Source organism: Triticum aestivum, chromosome 2D (assembly GCF_018294505.1).
Source record: "Triticum aestivum cultivar Chinese Spring chromosome 2D, IWGSC CS RefSeq v2.1, whole genome shotgun sequence".
Classification (NCBI taxonomy): domain Eukaryota; kingdom Viridiplantae; phylum Streptophyta; class Magnoliopsida; order Poales; family Poaceae; genus Triticum; species Triticum aestivum.
In genome coordinates, this window is record NC_057799.1 from 154,047,393 (window position 1) to 154,068,770 (window position 21,378).

The 21,378-nt window shown below is 45.5% G+C and overlaps 1 long non-coding RNA gene across 2 annotated transcripts; it reads left to right on the plus strand.

The window, feature by feature from the left end:
- Positions 1 to 14,618: 14,618 nt before the first annotated feature.
- LOC123052298 (uncharacterized) lies at positions 14,619 to 19,632 on the plus strand. 2 transcript variants are annotated; one of them, XR_006424556.1, is made up of 4 exons: positions 14,619 to 15,158; positions 15,673 to 15,748; positions 16,565 to 17,806; positions 18,216 to 19,632. It is a non-coding gene; the product is annotated as an uncharacterized lncRNA (long non-coding RNA). The 2 variants fall into 2 exon arrangements; XR_006424555.1 differs by having other exon boundaries at positions 14,621 to 15,158; positions 16,565 to 17,799.
- The last annotated feature ends 1,746 nt before the right edge of the window (positions 19,633 to 21,378 follow it).

Genomic DNA, 21,378 nt, shown 5'->3' on the forward strand with positions numbered 1-21,378 from the left:
GGCGCGGGGGTGGCGGGGGTCGGGGCGGCGGCGTCGTGGGTCGGGGCAGCGCGCGGGTGGATCTGGCGAGGGAGAGGGATGAAGGGGATCTGGCAAGGGAGAGGGAGGAATTAGCTAGGGGGAAGCTTACTAATGGCGCACCCCGCAGCGGTGCGCCATTTGTATGTTTTTTTAGATAGCAATGGCGCACCCTTATTTTTCGTAAATGGAGTTCTTCTCTTGAACGGACGTCCTTTAGGTAGGGTGGTCCTGCTTCTTCTTGTGGTGTATGCTGATACTTCATCGTCGTCGTCATGTTCCATCTTCGGGTCGCCGTACTTGTCGAAGTCTTGCTCATTGGCGACTCCATCCATTCCGATGATCTTTCTTTTGCCTCTCCTCACGACAACACGACTGGGCTTTGACGGGTCGGTAATGAAGAAGCATTGGTCCACTTGGGAAGCCAGTACCCATTGCTCATTTTTCGCGGTGACGTTCGCGCCTGCGGTCTTGGATTTGGCTTTGGGTATAACCATGGTGGTGAAATACCGGTCTTCTTTTATGACGCTCTTGGCCCATCTTCTCTCCAGCGTAGCTCAGCTCCCAGATCTCCTCGATCCTTCCGTAGTATCTGTCCTTGTCGTTACTGGTGTAGGATTCCATCGTTACCCCGGAGTTCTGATAACCATCGCTCTTCATGTCCTTGTCCTCGGTGTAGAATGTGTAGCCGTTGATATCGTACGCCTCATACGTCATCAGGTTGTGCTCGGCGCCCTGTGACAAGGCGAATTTGAGTTGTTCTTCCGCGAAAGAATCCTCATGTAAAGGGTACGACAGAAGCTTCTGCTTGAACCAACGCGTGAAACATGAGTTGTGCTCTTTGATTATATCTCCGTCCGTCCTCTGTTGGCCTCGGTCATTGTACGTCTTCTCAATAAAGGTTTTGTGCTCTACCACCCAAGGATCGACCATGTCTATGTGTTGTAGCGCGACTAGGTTTGCTCTTTCAAAGTCGGCGAGTCTACCCTCGAAGTCGACATGCATTTCGCGGCGACCCTCACGGTGACCCCATCCAGCGAGCCTGCCGAGGTGCCTGTTGACGGGCAGACCAACGGGGTTCTCGATGCCTAGATAATTCGTGCAGTAGGAGATACACTCTTCGGTCAGAAAGCCCCTGGCTATGCTTCCCTCTGGACGTGCCATGTTGCGAACGTATCCTTTGATGACACCATTCATCCTTTCAAACGGCATCATGCTGTGCAGGAACGTCGGCCCGAGTTGGATGATATCCTCCATGATATGGACCAGCAGATGCACCATAACGTCGAAGAATGCGCGCGGGGAGTACATCTCAAGCTCGCATAGTATCACCACAATCTCTTCCTGTAGCCTTCTGAGTTGCCTCACACCAACCGACTTCCGAGAGATGACGTCGAAAAAGTTGCATAGGCCAAATAGCGTTTCACGGACGTGCGCGTCCATGATCCCACGGATTGCAACTGGAAGTATCTGCGTCATCAGCACATGACAGACATGAGACTTCATCCCGCTGAACTTCTGCTTCGCTGGGTCTAGGTATCTGCTTATCTTCCCCGCGTAACCGTAAGGAAGTTTTACTCCTACGAGGCAGGTGAAAAACTGATCGATCTCCTCCTGACTTAGAGTGAAGCACGCGGGAGGGTAGTCATTTCCGGTCTTCTTGGCCTTTTTGCCTTTGCGACGACTTTCCGTGTCCTGCTTCGCCTCATCATCATCATCATTAGCGTGAAGCTCCTCCCTGATGCCCATTGATTTCAAGTCTGCCCTTGCTTTCGGCCCATCTTTGGTCCTCTCTGGCATGTTGAGCAGGGTACCAAGCAGACTCTCGCACACGTTCTTCGTGATATGCAAGACATCAAGGCTGTGAGGCACATGGTGGATCTTCCAGTACGGCAAGTCCTAGAAAATAGACCTCGTTTTCCATACCTTCAGCAGCGGCTCTGGCGCCTTTCGCTTCTTTCCCAGCTCTGGCGCCTTTTGCTTCTTTCCCGGTAGTGGGCAATCTTTTCAATTTTTCAACAGCTCATCTATTTCCTCGCCGCTCCTCGTACGCGAGCGTCTTCGGGGTTTGGTTTCACCATCGAACAGATCCTTGTGTTTCCTCCACGGGTCATCGTCGCGAAGCCACCTTCGATGTCCCATGAACACGGTTTTCGAAGACCCGGGATCTCTATCTAGCTGGCGATACGTTGTGTCATTCATGCACCTGACGCATCCAGAAAATCCGTGGACCACCTACCCCGCGAGATATCCGTAACCGAGATAGTCGTGCACCGTCGTGAGCAGTGCGGCTCTCATAGGGAAATATTCTTTCTCTGTGGCGTCCCACGTATTGGCTGGCGTTTTCCACAGCGTGTCTAGCTCCTCTTTCAGTAGCCCCAGATACAGATTGATGTCGTTCCCTGGTTGTTTCGGCCCTTCAATTAGCATACTCATGTGAATGTACTTCCTCTTCATGCACAACCAGGGGGGAAGGTTGTACATCCACACAAACACAGGCCAGGTGCTATGTGTGCTTCTCTGGCTGCCAAACGGATTGAGTCCATCGGTGCTCGTGCCCAGCACGATGTTCCTTGGATCCTTCCCAAATTCTGGGTGTTCGAAGTTCAACGCTTGCCACTGGCTCCCATCCTTAGGGTGACTTAGCATCTTGTCTTTTTTATTTATCTCCGGATCATTTGCGTCATCTTCTCGCTTCTTCTCCTCCCTATCCGCGTGCCAACACAGGAGCTTTGCTACCTTAGGGTCCACGAAATACTGCTGCAGACGAGGAGTGATCGGAAAGTACCACACCACTTTTCGAGGAGCTTTCTTCCTCTTCTTGTATCGAGTGACGCCGCACACCGGACATATGGTAGACTCCGCGTGCTCGTCCCGATAAATGATGCAATTGTTCATGCACACATGGTATTTCACGTGCGGTAAATCCAGAGGACACACGATTTTCTTCGCCTCCTCGAAACTGGTCGGGCACTTGTTTCCCTTGGGAAGACGTTCGTGCCAGAATGACATGTTCTCGTCGAAGCATGCATCGGTCATTTTGTGTTTTACCTTCATCTCCAGAGCCATGAGCGTTACTTTCAGGCGGGTATCCTTGGGCCTGCATCCTTCATACAATGGAGTAACCGCGTCTATCTCCAGTTGATCCAGCTTGGCTTTCTCTCGGGCGGCAGCTCTTGCGTTATCTGTCTGCTTGACAAGCAGCTCTTGAATATGAGGGTCCTGCACCCAGCCCATCGATGGTCCATCGTCGTCTGCTCCGCCGGCATCTTCATCTTCATGATCATGCCCTTCGTCTGCTCCGGCATCTTCCTCATCATCATGTCCGGCATCTTCTACATGATGACTGTGTACAGCATCACCGTCGTGATCATGTCCTGGAGATTCTTCATCTTCTCGCCCGCCCGAGCCGCGGTGGTTGTCTTGCTGCCCTTCCTCATTTCTTGCCCGGTCCCCATGGACGACTTCATAGTCATCTTCATCACCTTGCCACCGATAGCCATCCATGAAACCACGCAAGAGCAGGTGGTCCCGCACCTGCCCGGAATCCGGGTCCGCAATAAGGCTCTTCAGCTTGCATCTTCGACACGGACATCTTATCTCCGTCTCGTTCTTTTGAAGCATATCGGCTTTTGCGGAGCTCAAAAACCTATTCACGATGCCTTCGGTCATCGTGCGAACCATGGTCGCCTGCGGGGTAGAGCAAAACGATATTTTAGAACCAAGAAAAATTTGGCATGACTTTCCCTAAAAATTGGACCAAAAAGAATGCATAGTGCCAAAATTCTCGCCGAAACGGAAATGAATCAACATTCCGGCAAAATATTGGCAACTATCGCATTTCAAATACCGGTATCTGCAAACACAAACATATATGCAACACCACAAACATATGCAACACCACAAACATACATAGATCTAGCTAGGCCATAAAAAGTGCATGTGCACGTTGTTGGAGGGAGAACAACATTAAGATAGCTTCCCCCTTACTTACCTATCAAAAAAAGGTAATTTAACCACTTAATTTGGATGAATCTATGGTACAAATGAGGTGAGGAGGAGGAGGCAGCCGAGACAAGCTTGGAGAGGAGGTGGAGAGAATGAAGTGGGGAAAGTGAGTGGGTAGGTGTGGCTGTCCAAAATATCTAGCTGGTCCCAGGTTACTAATGGCGCACCGCCAGCAGGTGCGCCATTAGTAACCCTGGTTACTAATGGCGCACCTGCTGGTGGTGCGCCAGTAGTAGTTTTGCAAAAAAAAAATATAAACTAATGGCGCAATTACTAGTTTAAACTAGTAATGGCGCACTATACCCTGGTGCGCCATTAGTAGTTTTGCAAAAAAAAATATAGTAGTGGCGCACTATGTGGCTGGTGCGCCATTAGTATGTTTGGAAAAATAAAAAATAAAAATTTGTTACTAGTGGCGCTCCGTGTGTCTGGTGCGCCATTAGTGTCTTTCACACTAATGGCGCACCAGCACATTGTGCGCCACTGCTATATAGTAGTGACGCACCACATGTCTGGTGCGCCATTAGTGGCCATTTCATCTATAGCCCTTTTCCTAGTAGTGGCTGTTTTAACCTTCAACAAGGACCGGGCGTATTCAAACTCGATTCAACTAAAGTTGGAGAAACAGACACCCACTAGCCACCTGTGTGAGAAGCACGTCGATAGAACCAGTCTCATGAACGCAGTCATGTAATGTCGGTCTGGGCGCTTCATCCAACAATACTGCCGAATCAAAGTAAGACGTTGCTGGTAAGCAGTATGACTATTATCGCCCACAACTCTTTGTGTTCTACTCGTGCATATAACATGTACGCATAGACCTGGCTCGGATGCCACTGTTGGGGAACGCAGTATTTCAAAAAAAAATCCTACGATCACACAAGATCTATCTAGGAGATGCATTGTAACGAGCGGGGAGAGTGTGTCCACGTACCCTCGTAGACTGAAAGCGGAGGCATTTAGTAACGCGGTTGATGTAGTCGAACGTCTTCGCGATCCAACCGATCCAAGCACCAAACGTACGGCACCTCCGAGTTCAGCACACATTCAGCTTGATGACGTCCCTCGAGCTCTTGATCCGTTGAGGCCGAGGGACAGTTCCGCGACAGTGACGATGAAGTTACCGGCGCAGGGCTTCGCCTAAGCACTACGACGATATGATCGAGGTGTGTAACTATGAAGGGGGGCACCGCACATGGTTAAGAGAAACTTGTGTGTTCTAGGGTGCCCCCTGCCCCCGTATATAAAGGAGGGGAGGGGGAGGCCGGCCGGCCCTGTAGGACGCGCCAGGAGGAGGGAGTCCTACTAGGACTCCATGTCATAGTAGGATTCCACCTGGAGGAAAGGGGGAAGAAGGAAGGGAGAGGAGGAATGGAAGGAAAGGGGGGCGCCGCCCCCTTCCCCTAGTCCAATTCGGACCCAAGGGGGGGGCGGCCATCCCCTTGTGGCCTCTCCTCTCTCCCTACTAAGGCCATCAAGGCCCATTAGTTCCCCTGGGGGGTTCCCACAACCCTCCGGCACTCCGATAATTATCCGGTACCTCTCAGAACTCATCCGGTGACCGAATAACATCCAATATATCAATATTTATGTCTCGGCCATTTCAAGACTCCTCGTCATGTCCGTGATCTCATCCGGGACTCCGAACAAACATCGGTCATCAAGTCACATAACTCATAATACAAATCGTCATCGAACGTTAAGCGTGCGGACCCTACGGGTTCGAGAACTATGTAGACATGACCGAGACATATCTCCGGTCAATAACCAATAGCGGAACCTGGATGCTCATATTGGCTCCTACATATTGTACGAAGATCTTTATTGGTCAAACCGCATAACAACATACGTTGTTCCCTTTGTCATCGGTATGTTACTTGCCCGAGATTCGATCGTCGGTATCATCATACCTAGTTCAATCTCGTTACCGACAAGTCTCTTTACTTGTTCCGTAATGCATCATCCCACAACTAACTCATTAGTCACATTGCTTGCAAGGCTTATAGTGATGTGCATTACCGAGAGGGCCCAGAGATACCTCTCGGAAACACGGAGTGACAAATCCTAATCTCGATCTATGCCAACTCAACAAACACCATCGGAGACATCTGTAGATCATCTTTATAATCACCCAGTTACGTTGTGACGTTTGATAGCACACTAAGTGTTCCTCCGGTATTCGGGAGTTGCATAATCTCATACTCATAGGAACATGTATAAGTCATGAAGAAAGCAATAGCAATAAACTAAACAATCATATTACTAAGCTAACGGATGGGTCTTGTCCATCACATCATTCTCTAATGATGTGATCCCATTCATTAAATGACAACAGATGTCTATGGCTAGTAAAATTAACCATCTTTGATTAACGAGCTAGTCAAGTAGAGGCATACTAGGGACACTCTGTTTGTCTATGTATTCACACATGTACTAAGTTTGAAAGTGCAACTATCCCTGGGTGGTTTTGGTAATTACTAACAACATATAGCTCATTGAGCTAATGCTATCTCAAGATAAATATTTCAGGAAAGCTCAATGATTGGCATGGCATGGATGAGGAATGTGGACCCCTCAAAATGCTAAGGACACATGTTGGCTCAAGCTCAAGACTCTACAGTTTACTTTAGTGATCCAAGATCACATTGAGTCCATAGGAAAAGCCAATACTATTAAAAGGGGATGAGGTGTTGCTTAATGAGGTTCTTGCTCAAAATGCTTTGTGATATGCTCCAAAATTCTCAACCACTTACTCATATCCACATATGTCCCAAACCAAAAGTCAAACTCAGCCCTACCAAAACTTTCTATTCGGCGCCACCGAGTTCTGTTGACATAGCCATTGCCACAAACCCTAGTCACTTCGGTCTCACCGATAGGGATCTCGGTCTCATCGAGATGGGATTGCAAACTCTCTGTTTCCCTTCGTAACGTTTCGGTCTAACCGAGATGAGCGATCGGTCCCACCGAGTTTGCAATGCAAACTCTCTATTTCCCCTTGGCAACGTTTCGGTCCAACCGAAATGAGCGAATCGGTCCCACCGAGTTTGCCTGACCAACTCTCTGTTTGCTTATTACCAAAATCGGTCCCATCGAGTTTGTGTAATCGGTCTCACCGAGATTACGTTATGCCCTAACCCTAATGAAATCGGTCCCACCGAGTTGACATGTCGGTCCCACCAAAATGCCTAACGGTCACATTATGAACTAAATCGGTCTGACCGAGTTTTCTGATTCGGTCCCACCGAGTTTGGTAAATTGTGTGTAACAGTTAGATTTTGTGTGGAGGCTATATATACCCCTCCACCCACTCTTTATTCGTGGAGAGAGCCATCAGAACATGCCTACACTTCCAACATACATTTTCTAAGAGAGAACCACCTACACTTGTGTTGAGGTCAAGATATTCCATTCCAACCACATAAATCTTGATCTCTAGCCTTCCCCAAGTTGCTTTCCACTCAAATCATCTTTCCACCAAATCCAATCCTATGAGAGAGAGTTGAGTGTTGGGGAGACTATCATTTGAAGCACAAGAGCAAGGAGTTCATCATCAACACACCGTCTATTACCTTTTGGAGAGTGGTGTCTCCTAGATTGGTTAGGTGTCACTTGGGAGCCTCCGTCAAGATTGTGGAGTTGAACCAAGCAGTTTGTATGGGCAAGGAGATCGCCTACTTCGTGAAGATCTACCCTAGTGAGGCAAGTCCTTCGTGGGCGATGGCCATGGTGGGATAGACAAGGTTGCTTCTTTGTGGACCCTTCGTGGGTGGAGCCCTCCGTGGACTCGCGCAATCGTTACCCTTCGTGGGTTGAAGTCTCCATCAACGTGGATGTACGATAGCACCACCTATCGGAACCATGCCAAAAATCTCCGTGTCTACATTGTGTTTGCTCCCTCAAACTCCTCCCTTTACCTTCATATGCAATTGTTTTACATTCCGCTGGTATACTCTTAGAATTGCATGTGTAGGTTGATTACTTGACTTGTGCTAAGTTGTTAAAATCTGCCAGGACTTGAAATTGGGAAAAGGCTAGATTATTATTTGGTCAAGTAGTCTAATCACCCCCCTCTAGATATACTTTCGATCCTACAAATGGTATCAGAGCTTTGGTCTCCATTTGCCTTGATTGCCATAGCTTTTGGTGATCATAGCCTTGGTTTCACAACCTAGGAGAGTATGGCGTCTAGCGAGGGAAATTACCATCGTAGAGGTCCTTACTTTGATGGTACTAATTTTGCTAGTTGGAAGCATAAGATGAAAATGCATATTCTTGGACATAACCCCGCCGTTTGGGCTATTGTGTGTATTGGCTTGCAAGGTGAATTCTTTGATGGGAGAGAACTGAACCGTGAAGCTACCGCAGAAGAGTTGAAGATGCTGCAATACAATGCTGAAGCTTGTGATATTCTCTTCAACGGATTGTGCCCCAAAGAATTCAACAAAATCAGCCGTGTTGAGAATGCAAAGGAAAATTGGGATTCTTTGATTGATATGCATGAAGGTACCGACTCCGTCAAGGAATCCAAATTGGATGTGCTTAAAAGTCAGCTTGACAAGTTCAAAATGAAGGATGGTGAAGGTGTCTGAGATGTACTCTAGGCTTGCTCTCATCACAAATGAGATTGCCGGCTTAGGAAGTGAAGAGATGACCGACAAATTCATAATCAAGAAGATCCTAAGAGCCTTGGATGGAAAATATGATACCGTGTGCACATTGATCCAAATGATGCCCAATTACAAAGATCTCAAGCCAATGGAAGTCATTGGAAGAATTGTTGCTCATGAGATGTCACTTAAGGATAAGGAAGAGCTCCACAACAAGTCAAGTGGTGCTTACAAAGCCTCATGTGATGCTCCCACATCATCAAGTGAGAAACAAACCTTTAATGAAGAATTGAGCCTAATGGTGAAGAACTTCAACAAGTTCTACGAGAGTAGAAGCAATGAGAGAGGTTCCAAGTCAAGGTCCTACAATGACAAAAGATCTTCAAGTCGTCAACGAAATTGCCACCATTGTGGAAGACCCGGACACTACACCACTGAGTGTACGACTCCCTACAAAAGAAGAGAAGATTCTCCCAAAAGGAGTAGGAGAGAAGAATCACCACCAAGAGAGAGAAGGAGTAGAGATGATCGGTATGAATGAAGACCCTCTCGAAGAAGCAAGGATTCGGAAAGGAAGGACAAATCATCAAAGAGCTACACAAAACGAAGACATCAAGCTCATGTTGGTGTATGGATATCCGGCTCCGACTCCGACCATCACTCCGAAAGAAGTTATCACTCCGACTCCGAATATATTCAAGATGAAGGTGTTGCCGGCCTAGCACTTGTGTCAACCAACTCCTACGACATATTTGACTCACCAAATGAAGGAATTGGAAGATGCTTCATGGCTAAAGGCCCAAAGGTATCACACCCCGATTATGTTGATTTCAATAGTGATGAAGATGATTTGCTAGGAGATGATGATTTACTTGTTGACAACTCTAGTTATGAAAACTATGATGAACTTGCTATTAATCATGCTAATCAAGATAAAACGAATGACGATGATAAGAAGGAGATTGAGCATCTAACTAAAGAACTAAACACTCTTAAGTTAGCTCATGAAACTACCTTGGAAGATCATCGAGAACTTTTGAAGACTCATGAGAAGCTACGCTTTGAAAAGCTCAACCTTGAGCAAGAGCATGAGTTCTTAAAGGCAATCAATGATGATCTTCGCAAGAAAAGTTCTTCTTACATTGCCAAGCGTTTACTCTTGTCTACTTACATGCCACAAGTTAAATCTAGCAACAAGAACAAGAAAGATTCTTCTTCTAGTAGTAAGAATAATCATGCTAAAACCAATGTTGTTGCTTCTAGTAGTTCTCTTGATTCCACTAATGATTCTCTTAGCCAAGTTACACTTGAGCAAGAAAATAGCTTATTGAAGGGAATTATAGAGAAAGGTGTTTACAAGAGCCTTGCCGGAAGTAAGCAATTTGAGGAAATTGTATGCAAGCAAGGAAGACACCGGAAGAATCAAGGTGTTGGTTTTGAACGAAAGTTCAATGCCAATGGAGTTGACTGGGAAGAATCTCAATACACCAAGATGAAGTTTGTTCCTCAACAAGAGAAGTATGATCCTACTTATTTCCAAGGGACACAAGCTCAAGATGATCTTCCACCACTAGACCACAAGCAAAAGGGCAAGGACAAGCTTCAAGAGAAAATTGATGCATTTGAAGAAGCCCCTAAGGCATTGGTCAAGTGGGTTCCCAAGACTACATCAAGTTCTACTTCATCAAGTACGACTACAACTCTAAGGATTCCCATCAAGATGGTGTGGGTCCCGAAGAAGAAGAACTAGAGAGTTCTTGAGGGTGACTCCCCCAACATACTTCACTCATATCATTTTGGCAAGGACAAGTGCAAACAACTTCCATATCTTGCACTACTTCAAGGAGTCACAAACCCTCTTGTTGGTAAGTCAAGGGACAAGGTAATCTAATGCTTTCATGGACATCATCTTATGTGAACATCACTCTATGTCTATGGATATCCTTGTTTGTTCCTTGTGGGACTAACCCGTGTAGGTATTGAAAGTGCAACTCACTCCAATGGATTGCTCCGAACGATCTACATCAACATTGAGCATCTACATCTTCAACACCTACATGAAGTCATCATCGACAAAACCCAAGGTTAGTTCATCCCTCTAAGGGGGGATATCACATCTAGGGGGAGCTTTACTCTAATCAATTGAGCTAAAGCAACTCTAATGATGTGAACACAACAATGCTTTATGTAAAAGTGGCAACCCCACTTGTGCTTAAACGATGAGTATGACCTATGATCAAATGTTCTCATTTGACTCCTAAGTCAATATACTCATATATAGATGACCTAGTCATCGCCAAATTGCTTGATAGATGCTAGAGTGAATGTGCATGCTTTGTCACATATTTCATTTGTCATCTTATTGTGTGAGCATGTTGGATGCATATTTTACTCATTCGAGGACATCCATTTGTTGCTTTGATTGTTTGGCTTTTTCTCTTTTGCAAATGGATGCACAAGAATGCCTAAGGACTCCCTCTAGCTTTCTATGCTTGTCTCGTCTCAAACTCTATTCATGCTACATCACAAAGTTTGATCAAGTCAGATTCGAACCACTCTGTGTGAGGAGCACTCGAAGTCCCCGATTCGTCATAGACTTAAACTTCCAAAACCTCTTTGTGCATTTCAGTATGACCGAGTCATCCACTTCGGTCACACCGATTTGAACTTTTTGGTCACACCAAGTTGCAGTAATCGCTTGCGATTCTGCATCTTGGTGCCACCAAGTTGTTCCACTCGGTCACACCGACAGGGTCGGGATATATATACCCACGAGTGAGATTTTGGAAATTTCTTCAAACTCCTCAGCCCACGCGTGTGTCCTGCTCCGCCTCCTCGGGTCTCCGGATCATCTCCTCGCCGCCAGCGACCTCCCGCCGCTGGTTTCCATCGCCGTCAATGGAAATCTGCTCCGCCATTGTTGCCATAGCGAACTACCGCCGAATTAGGGTATGGGTTCGACCTTTTGTGCTATTCTTTTACCTCTGATTCATAGCACATTGTTTTGCCATGATCCTTACCACGTATACAAACACCCTATCCACTGAAAACATCCTTTAGGTTAGATTTGATTTGAAAATTTAGGGTTAGGTCTCCGCCGAACTCATCTCGGACCGACCGAGTTGTAGAAATCGGTCTCACCGATTTGGCTTAGGCCATAGCACTTGCGATTTTCGGGCTGACCGAAAACTGCAAATCGATGTGACCGAGTTCGATTCTCTGTGAAACCCTAGCAGTCTTATTGCGACCAAACTGTGACTCGGTCTGACCGAGTTCACATGTTTAGGCTCCAAAAATTGCTTCGGTATCACCGAGTTTACAAATCGGTAGCTGCGAAATGCTTTATGTGGAGAAATAAAACTAAGTTTTTAAGTCATCTGTTTTGCAAAATCTCTGCACTTTGTGATGCTCATCCACTCTATCTCATCTACATCTATTCACAGGGTCTACTATCAGTAAGTTTGCAAAGATGTCTGATCAGAGTGACAGTCAGAACAGGTCTAAGGAACATGTGCAGCTGAGTGAGGGTTCAGATCCCTCAAGCACTTCTGATGATGGCAGCAGGAGCACTCCAAGTAACCTGCCAAAGGCAGCCACCAGAACCAGGAAGAAGAGAACCTCAGATTCAGAGGATGAGGACTATGTGGCTACTGAAGAGGAAGTAAGCTCCAAGAAGAAGGTGCTGAAAATGGAGTATGGCACAACTGCTGCAGTTAAGCCAGGGATGAATAAGAAGGCACCAGCAAAGAGAATTCCTATGTCTAAGGCTAGAGCCTCCACTCCAGAGACAATGGAGTTCACTCTTGAACCCAAGGAAGGTGGAGAAGGCAAGAAGAGGAAGGAGAGGGTCAAGAAGACCATTGCCAGAGTCATTGGCAAGCCCTCCATGATGAGAGATCCCTCTGAAGATGAAGAAGAAGAAGAAGGACCACAACACTGTGGCAAACATGTACAAGGAGATCCCAGATAAAGCTTTGGAGACTCATAAGCTTGGATCAGTACATTACTTGTTGTCTGGTCTGCCTACCATCAACACAATCCTTAGGCACACTCTGCAACCCAAGTCAGGAGATCACAAGATGATCAGAGGGCATTCTATCAACCTGCTACAGCTTTTTGATGTCCCTCAGAAGTTCAAGGTCATGAGTCTGATTGTAGAGACAATCAAGAGGACTGCTGCTGACCAGAAGAGAAGCTGTGGGTATGCTCCACACATTCAGGAGCTCATCAATCCAAGATGGGCACAGGAACATATCTGTTGGATAAGGAGCATCTACCCTTATATCCTGATTTTGAAGACAACACTGTAGTGATGAATGAGAAGGAACCATCATCAGCTCAAGCACAAGAGAAGAGAGCCAAAGCAAAGGCGGAGAAAGCTGCCAAGATGCCAAGTGTTGAAGAGGCATCTCAAGTTTTCCTGAAGAGCAAGCAAGATCAACTTGCATATCTGATCCAGTCTACACTGAGGATTGAGAAGGGCTTGGCCACCCTGACTCAAAACTAGGAGAGCTTGGAGAGGATCATAGAAACCAAAATTTATGATCTTGATCTGAAGGTAACTGAGATTCAAACAGCAGTTGAGCAGCTTCAGGAGGAAGCAGAAGAGAAGAAAGGAAAGGCAACTACTGATGCATTTTAGCGAGTGCCTAGAGGACAGAGGTCTGCTGTAGTGCATGTACCTGATACAAGAGCAACAGCATCAGCACCAGCAGCCACAACTCCAGTGCCACCTCCAGCAGCCACTCCACAAGCTCCAACTACATCAACTGATGCCTTCGTCCTTGGAGTTCTCTCTACACCACCTCCCGAAGACCAAACTTGAGAGACGCATATCACTATGCATATTTGAACTTTTTGGTAACTTGTTGCGAAAGGGGGAGAAATATGTATAGACCATAGGCTTTGAGAGAGTGTTTTGCTTCTTTGCTTTTGGTTGAACTTTTTATTTGTGTGCCTGTGTGAGATACTTTATGTTCTTGTGTGAAATACTTGTGTGATCATGTGATTGATCATATGCTACCTTAATGCTTGCTTGGATGATACTATCTTCTATATCTCTATATGATCATTCACTTTATTTGGTGATGAGTGCATGTTTTTTTAATGTTTATCATTTTGAGCGCTCCACCAAGATGTATGCGACATGGAAGAGTGCCCATGATCCTAATCGATTGTGCATTTGCATTCAAAAGCAAATTTTAAATAATGCACAAATTTAGGGGGAGCTCTTGCTTATCACATACTTCTCAAAGCGACGATGTATTTCAATCTTATTATCATTTGTCGAAGCTTTGATATATATGTTGTCATCAATTACCAAAAAGGGGGAGATTGAAAGTGCAACTATCCCTGGGTGCTTTTGGTAATTACTAACAACATATAGCTCATTGAGCTAATGCTATCTCAATATAAATATTTCAGGAAAGCTCAATGATTGGCATGGCATGGATTAGGAATGTTGGCTCAAGCTCAAGACTCTACAGTTTACTTTTAGTGAGCCAATATCACATTGAGTCCATAGGAAAAGCCAATTGAACATATAAACCCTTCTATGCTACCCGCATACCTGAGGCCATCGTGTTTTGCCTTCGATCTGGTTCACCCAATATGCATCGGTGTAAAGTTTTCAGTACTTTTTGGCTGGCTGTCAAAGATCTGGCCGTCAGTTCTACCTCACTCTGTGTTTTTGCGGCTTAGTGGATGACACATGGGGCACGCATCTGCGTGGGCCAGCCGTGTAGTGTGCGTTGCATGCGTGCATGCATGTGAGAAAAGGAGGTGCTCTGTGGTAAAAAGAGGGGTGGACTAGAGCGCTCCTCTCCGCAAGGCGTCGACTGTGGGCTGCTGGTTCGTTTCCGAGTTGATGACGTGTGGGCCAATATACAGCGCGGGCCCGTTGTTTCAGTCGCGGCGTGCGTGCGTGTGCTTGTTATGCTGGAAAAGAGGGGTGGGATGCAATGATCGTGGGTTGTAGGCCATCTAGAGCGGGCAGCAGCACAACCAGAGAAAAAGGAGAAGCAACAGGGCAGGCAGCAGCGTCTCCTCCCCCAGCAGCACAACCAGAGAAAAAGGAGAAGCGACAGGGCGGGCAGCAGCGTCTCGTTCCCCCGCCCTCATCCCTATAGCCGCCGCCGGGTCCTCTCCTCTCCCTATCGGTGTGAGTGGGCGGGTCGCGGCTTGCGGAGACTGAGGAGAGGGAGGAGACAGATGCGTGAGGAGGAGGAGGAGGCCACGGCCGTCGGCTCCTCTCCTCTCCCCGTCGGCGCCAGCGCGTTGGTCGCGGGGAGTGAGGAGAGCGAGGAGAGGGAGGGGGAAGATGCGTGAGGAGGAGGACAAGGCGGTGGCGCGGCAGCCAGATCCGAGGCGCGTGGGCGCGGAGGCAGCCGCAGTGGGCTCCGGCCACTTCTTCACGCACAGCGGCAGGAGCAGCTCCACCTCTCCACTCCCCCATGCGTGAGCCCTCCACAACCCCACCCACCACACCGAGGCGGTGTCCAGAGGCGGTCGGCGGTGGCGCAGGTGAGCTCCCTCCCGCGCCCTTCTCTTTCCTCTCCTCGACGGCGCCGGTGAGATCCATCCCGTGCCTTCCCTCCTCTCGCGTCCCCCTCCCCCCACAGCGGCCCTCCCTGTTGATGGAATCCATCTCTTCTATGCTCTTCTTCTTCCCCTTCCCTACCTCCCCGGTTCTCAATGATCCCATCTATTTGTACAGCTTGATTGGTTCCTATACTAGCAGCAGTACGTTTGTATCTAGGCGGAACCTCCTGTACGTGCGATTTCGTGGAGTCATCTAGCTCTAGATAGATGCCACTGGACTCCCAGGTTCTTTCCTGTGTAGGAGCTTACTAAATTTTGTAGTTTGCAATGGCTGTTTGCGTGACATCTCAGATTCCCTTTGAGGTCCTGTATGCGCCTTGTTCAACTTTGGTTCAAATTCATATCATAGTTAGTCTTGCTGCATGATGGAACTAGCTAAGGTAGTTGTTGTTTTGCTACCTAATGGGCACAATCTTTTAATCTTTTTCGTTTCCAGGTTCTAATAGATGAGTGATGACTAATGGTTGATGCAAAGGAGGAGGCGTACTGATGGAAGCTGGCAGCAAAATCAGGTGAGACTGGATAGCCCGTCCCAAGTGCGCATGTGAGCCCCCCCCTCTCTCTCTCTCACACACATTTTTCCTTTGAGGTTACAAACGCGAGCACCAGCTGTTGTCGCCTTGTTGGGTCAAGCCGCCATTGCACTAGACACACAAATACACATTGCTCTCAGATTCTTTTGCTGGGGTTTGCAAGTAGAGAGATCGCATTTACGAATTATATTTTGCCATCACACAGAATGACACAAGATGAGGCAATAGGTGTGTGGTGCAGAAGATGCTCTCCAACCATTTGAATCTGTAGTTCTCCACAACTCATTTACAACAAAAGCCTTGAGTAGTAGCACTGATGTCACTATAAGATATAATTTTGTAAAAATCCAAATAAGCATTGTACATACAATTCAGTTCCATACATTAAGCATAACTCAATCTATAGGCCGAATGAATTGAAACTGAAAATATAAGTGATGCACCAAATTTTTATCTAGGAAAATTGGGGCATTTCTTTTTAGCATTACTCCTTATACATTAAATATTATGTGCCAAAACAGGATGGATAGAACCATACTTTGTGCTGGCTTGAATTTAATACTTATATATCAATTCCTTACTCTAGCCTTTTCATCGGGATTAATAAGTAGTAGTGATGCATCACTTCTCTAATAGCCTACAGCTGGCAAAACATAGGTTATGAAACATCATGTGTCAACTGTCAATTTTATAAATGTCTGTATATTATGTCATAATCTTCCGACATGATTTCAATGTTTACAGGTGTACTACAATGCAGTAAACTGATCGTGTACATTTCTCAATTTTCCATAGGACCTCTCCGTCCTCGAGCCCTTCTTCTCCTCTCTCCGCGCCGTCTCGCCTCCCCTGCTCTCGCACCGCCACCTTCCCTGCCCAGCACTCGAGGCGCCATGATTTTGGATCGGGCGAATATCTTCACCAGGAGAGTAGGAGCACTTGCTGTTAATATGAACGATCTCTCACTAAGTTTTTGTTATGGCGTTGTGTGCCGATTCATGATTTAAACACGCAAAATGTCTGGTTTGCATATTTTTGCCTAGCCCTATTACTAGCAGTGTATTTTTTGCCGTAAGAAAGACAACAATGCTTTATTTCTTTGACTTTTTGACCGTGTCTAATTTCTGGTAAAAGAGAGGAATTTCAGAGAGATAGACAACCTGGAGAGCTTTGAATGGTTGTTCGAGTGTGCCGCCAGTCTCCTCGCCGCCGCTGTTGCGTAGCTGGCACCGGTGTGTGGCGACTGCCGAGATAAGCGCAGTTTACTCCAGGTTTGGTGATGGTGTTGAACAACACCTTAACTGGGCCAAGGAATTTAGTAGCATTGTGGGATCATAAACCAGTTTTTCTGTTCTCTGTGCTCACATAGTAAGAACATGGTTGCAAGTTCTTTTCCTTAGGTGTAATTTCTTTTGCTGAGATAGATTAAGCCTGGGTCGAGGTGGCTGCTGTGTGCCGGTTGCCAGTACTTGTTTGTTGTAATGTCTTACCCAGTGAGATTTCTTTTATTCTTGCCTATTTTCAGAGGTTCTGCTTGAAGATTCTCTAATCACTTTCTTTGGAACTTTTTGCTGAGATATGCTTCCAGGTTACTTCAATGTTACCAGACTTAAAATGTACTATCTAGCATACTAGCACGTGTGTATATGATGCCTCCTTTTATCCTTGAATGTAAGACACATGGTGTTTTGTTCCATAGTTATGCTTAACGGAAGTGATAATTTGTTATCATATTCAAAACTATAGCTCTTTGTTTGTAGTATCTCGGAGGGAGCAATATTTTGATACTTGCTTTATAGGAATTCTCTTTCTTTGCCTAGAATTTGTGATTTATGGCTGATGTCAATTCCACCTTTGTAGGTGTTTCTCAATTATTACTAATGTTGAAACTGTAGAGGAGCAGGAGATGAGGAGGGCCCCACTTGGTGTACAATGGTGAATGATGCGGCAGTTAGACCGGGAGATGAGGAGCGCGGCACTGGGTGTACGAAGGATTAGTAGGAAGAATGTTAATCACAGTGGGTGAAAAGGTATACGGTAAGCTTGAGCTTAAATAAATGTTCACTGCTTGGTTCATATTTGATTCCAATGCCTTCGCTTTAATGTCATTGGTTTGTCCCAAGTTTATGTACAGAGATTATGATTCAAATATTTTGTTCGGATTTCTTACAAACAAATTGTGTGATTATTTCCAATTCTAGCTTCATCTACTATACCTTATAATTTATATATTAATTGTCCAAAATTCTGATTTAGATCATGTCAGTTCCAGGCAGCGAGTGCTAGAAAGCATGATCATATTTTAGGGCATTTTTCTACTCTATGCAAGAAATTTAATTTGATGGATATGCGACCTGTTTTCTCTTGATTATGTTTGGATTTTAATAGACAATCATTTCTGTAGAAGGTAACCTGATTGACACTGTTTTGTTATTTCCATGTGCAGAAAATGCGAGCTCGGCTGATTGCATACTATTTGGTTGAGTTGTTTTGTCCTAAAGATACAATCAAGATGAAGATTTCTTTTGTATGGAAATTCACCATGGGAATCGAAATAATGGTACTCTGCACAACCGTTACTTTCTTGCATCGATTCTTCATTCTACAAGTCACACCTTTTCTATTTGGTAAAAGAAGAGTGAGCTCATGCTTGAACTTCCACTATATATGTTAACACTTGGATACTGTATCAATCCAGTAATCATCTGATCCTTCATTGTTTTCCCTTGCATTGCCTCCTTTAACTCTTCTGGACCTTTGAAAAGAATGATTTTTCAGTTATATAATGTATTATGTTTTGTTTCGTTGTCGAGAGGTAGATGGTAAAGTAGGCTGGTATTTTCATTTTGTTCATATGCAGATATTTGATATAAGTGAATATATACCCTTTGGTAGGTGAATGTGCTCTCCGTTAATATCACTGATATATTTGAGCTTCAGAGAAGGATATCTATGCCATTTTGTTTTTGTTTTTTGAACAAAAGAGTGTTGTATGGGTATCGTTAAGGGGATGAAGCAGCAAAGTTACCTACGCAATTTAGCAGGATGTGGCTGATACATACAGAGTGGTTTACTTAGGTTTGGTGTTACTGCTATCTCTTTCGTTGTAAAACTGCAGAGCAGCAGAGTTTATAGATTTATGGATCATGCTTTTGGTGCCAGTAGTTTTGTATGTAAGATGTAGTTGTTGTGCAGCTCCATGTGTCTGTGTGATCTGATGTATAGATATAACATAACATTCTAAAATTTATAGTTATTCTCTATATATGAGAAAGCATGAAAGAACTGTGTATTAGGGGTAAATAATCTTTTCTGTTGTTTGATAAAACAGTTAGGCGGCTACCCTGTCATATATTTTGATTCTCCTTTGACGAAATTCCTATCCTTGAATGCCATTTTCTCCATGGTTTTTATGTTTTATGTTGTTCACTACATGATACTGAATTAACAGTCACATGAAAGTTTAGGGAACACTTTTCTAAGAGAAGCCTCTTCCCGCACATGGATGCTGATCATGATGAGCTACCAATCAGTACAGGAGACGGGACCACCAGTGTCATGGCCCTCTTTATCAAGGGCGCCGACAACAGGGCTACACTCACAATGAACTGGAGCAGCTTCTTCCATAAGGCAAACATGAAGAAAGGGTGTACATATGCTTTCACCTTCAAGTGCACGTCCAAGGGCCTTTGCATGATTGTCTATCCAATCTAAGCAGGTCACAGTAGTCCTTTGCTACGTAACTTGGTATTACTATAAGTACCTATTGAGACTTTTATATCTGGCATCATTTTGGATCTTATGTAAAAAAATTATGATAATCCTGTCCGTATGACTATCATCAATCCATACTAATTTTCATATGTTTCCTTCCGTGTCTACATATTTTGATGCACACTCTTTCAATATTTGGCTTGCTCTTGGCCTTTGCGCCGTGGGCGCAACTGGTCATCTAGTACTATTAATAGGGGATGAGGTGTTGCTTAATGAGGTTCTTGCTCAAAATGCTTAGTGATATGCTCGAAAATCCTCAACCACTTTCTCATATCCACATATGTCCCAAACCAAAAGTCAAACTCGGCCCTACCGAAACTTTCTATCCAGCGCCACCGAGTTCTCTTGAGATAGCCATTGCCACAAACCCTAGTCATTTCGGTCTCACCGATAGGGATCTTGGTTTCACCAAGATGGGATTGCAAACTCTCTGTTTCCCTTCGTAACGTTTCGGTCTAACCGAGATGAGCGATTGGTCTGCTACCTCTTGAGCATGCGTTGGTTTTCCCTTGAAGAGGAAAGGGTGATGCAGCAAAGTAGCGTAAGTATTTCCCTCATTTTTTTAGAACCAAGGTATCAATCCAGTAGGAGGTCACACGCAAGTCCCTCGTACCTACACAAAAAAATAAGAACCTTGCAACCAACGGGATCAAGGGGTTGTCAATCCCTTCACGGCCACTTGCAAAAGTGAGATCTAATAGAGATGATAAGATAATATTTTTGGTATTATTATGATAAAGATTGAAGGTAAAGATTGCAAACTAAACGGCGACAGAAATAGCTAGTTGACGGAAGATTAATATGATGGAAAATAGACCCGGGGGCCATAGGTTTCACTACTGGCTTCTCTCAAGATAACATAAGTATTACGGTGGGTGAACAAATTATTGTTGAGCAATTGATAGAAAAGTGCATAGTTATGAGAATATCTAGGCATGATCATGTATATAGGCATCACGTGCGCAACAAGTAGACCGACTCCTGCCTGCATCTACTACTATTACTCCACACATTAACCGCTATCCAGCATGCATCTAGAGTATTAAGTTCATAAGAACGGAGTAACGCATTAGGCAAGGTGACATGATGTAGAGGGATAAACTCAAGCAATATGATATAAACCCCATCTTTTTATCCTCGATGGCAACAATACAATACGTGTCGTTTCCCCTTCTGTCACTGGGATCGAGCAATGCAAGATTGCACCCAAAGCTAAGCACTCCTCCCATTGCAAGAAAGATCAATCTAGTAGGCCAAACCAAACTGATAATTCGAAGAGACTTGCAAAGATAACAAACCATACATAAAAGAATTCAGAGGAGATTCAAATATTGTTCATAGATAATCTTGATCATAAACCCACAATGGATTAGATCTCGACAAACACACCGTGAAAAAGAATTACATCGAATAGATCTCCAGGAAGATCGAGGAGAACTTTGTATTGAGATCCAAAGAGAGAGAAGAAGCCATCTAGCTAATAACTATGGACCCGAAGGTCTGAGGTAAACTACTCACACATCATCGGAGAGGCTATGGTGTTGATGTAGAAGCCCTCCGTGATCGATTCCCCCTCCGGCGGAGTGCCGGAAAAGGCCCCGAGATGGGATCTCACGGGTACAGAAGGTTGCAGCGGTGGAAATAGGGTTCGTGGTGCTCCTAGTTAGTTTCGGGGTACATGGGTATATATAGGAGGAAGAAGTAGGTCGGTGGAGCTGCGAGGGGCCCACGAGGGTGGGGGGCGCGCCCAGGGGGGCAGGCGCGCCTCCCTGCCTCGTGGCCTCATTGATTTCTTGACGTCCACTCCAAGTCCTATGGATCACGTTTGTTCCAAA